A 2,256-nucleotide genomic window follows, 5' to 3' on the forward strand; every position below is an offset into this window, starting at 1 on the left:
CCCAGGGACAGCCTACGCTGGAACAGTGGAAGTGTTTTAAAGGGTTACTTTTCCAAAGGAAGAAATAAGGAAGAGTAGGAGCTGTCAGAATTGAAAGGAGGACTTTGAGTAAATCTCTGTACTTTCTGCAATGTTATCAGTGCGTCTGCAGACATTCTCAAGAAATGATTTCTGAAGATGATGTCTCCGTAATCTCTGCCTTCCCTCCTCAGTAAGAATGTGCTGCTTTCCCAGTGCAGGGAAGGGATGGACCCCAGGAGTTTTCATTCCAGTAGTCAGTTTAGTGAAGATTTTTGCTTTGCTTGCTTTGTGGAATGCTTTTGTGATTGGATCTCTGCCCACTGTGCTTGATCAGGCAGAACAAGTCGGGGACTGATCACAACAGTCACCTAACAAGCTCCCTATTTAGTGCAGGTGTAGCCTACTCCCCTGCCCCCGCTCCCCGCTTTAGAAATCTTGCCATACAAAAACTCACATTTGCAGCACACATTAAAGAGCGATCATTAAGATGACAAAAGGATGCTTTGGCTTGCCAGGGGATCTCCTTTAAATTCAGATCTCCTTTAAATTTTGACCCCCCATCCCCCACCCAAAATACACGCACGTGCATGCACGCGCGCTCTTGCACACACGATCACCACCACTGCCAGACCCATGTATTTAAAATATGTAATTCTGCTTTCAAGAAACTAACTCACAACCAGCTTTTCAGGAACAGATCTGTTTTAGTCTGTAAAGTACACTGAAAATTGGTCTCAAGCTTTTGCTTGAATCCAACTGCTAAAGCTACCATTTGTGATATTGATGTATTGCGTGCCAAAGCTGCCCTTTTCCCTGTGGTTCTTTGTAAAGGACATGTTTTCTGGGACGTTTGTCTCTACTTTTCAATACTTTTTGTTTAAGCAGAGATTGCAATTAGCGAAATCTTGGTCCTGCAATAAACCCTGACTTCCCAAGGATTATCTAGATCCAATTATCATTATTTTAGCCTAAGTTGCTGACTTATAAATAGCTTCAGATGATGTAGCTATTTGGGAGGTTTGGTGTTACCGAAATGTATTGCTCATTGAAGAAATTCCTGGCTTTATTGAGTAACTAGAGCAAGGAGGCTGCATCTGACAGGCAGGAAGGTGCATAGGTTAAAATAAGAGAATAAGTGTGAAAGCATTTGGGGACTTGAAAGCACTTTACAAAGATCTTTTTATTTTGTGATTGGATTAACCCTGAAGTGAAGTTTCCACAGTTTAAATTGATGGTGATTTAGTTTCTTGCAAAAGTGATTGGTCCTGAGGGTGACTCAGACACATCATTTGCTGAGCTATATATAAAGGGAAGATACCTTGAAAGAACCTATTGCAGGAAATGGCATTTGTTTCCATTTTAATGTAAATTGATATAGTAGAATGTTGTCTGTGAAGTGCTAAGAATAGGACAGATAATTCTGATTAGTTGTTTTTTTTACTATAAAGCTGTAGAATAATTTTCACCCATTTTTTATTTCTCTTCACCTTCATATCCACATCAAATATGTGTGTATATATTTATCATATATGTGTCATGCTAGAAAAGAAAAAATATGCTTTCACAGAGGAACAATGGCATAGCCTTTTTTGGGAGTTGTTTATCTCCAAGGGCAATTTTTTTAAAGATTTTATTTATTTATTTGACAGACAGAGATCACAAGTAGGCGGAGAGGCAGGCAGAGAGAGAGGAGGAAGCAGGCTCCCCGCTGAGCAGAGAACCGGATGCGGGGCTTGATTCCAGGACACTGGGATCATGACCTGAGCTGAAGGCAGAGGCTTTAACCCACTGAGCCACCCAGGCGCCCCTCCAAGGGTAATTTTTATTTATGGCTGGCACTTAGAACAGTGCCTAGCACCTAGTAAGTGTTGTATAAAAATTATATAACCACCATTGTCATTGATGTTATTGTTATCATTACCTGTAGAGACACGAAATTCTCTGTCCTCAAATCCCACTTCTCAGTCTTTACTTTCATTTAAAATGGTTTACGTGGTTGTTCAGGGTGGGGGTCTTTATAGTTGGGATCTGCTTAAAACGAGTAACAATGAGGTGTGTCCACAAAGCAGGGAGATGGCTTTGTTCATGTTACACAAAATTAATACATAATCTCATTTACCTGCAGTTACATTTCACATAAGTACTTAAGAGGCATTCGTTCAAGGCAATTTGAAACACCCAGAAATATAACCTGGACTTTACTTTTTTAATGTATTACATAATTTTTAAAGAGCA

Source organism: Mustela nigripes, chromosome X (genome assembly GCF_022355385.1).
Source record: "Mustela nigripes isolate SB6536 chromosome X, MUSNIG.SB6536, whole genome shotgun sequence".
Classification (NCBI taxonomy): Eukaryota; Metazoa; Chordata; class Mammalia; order Carnivora; family Mustelidae; genus Mustela; species Mustela nigripes.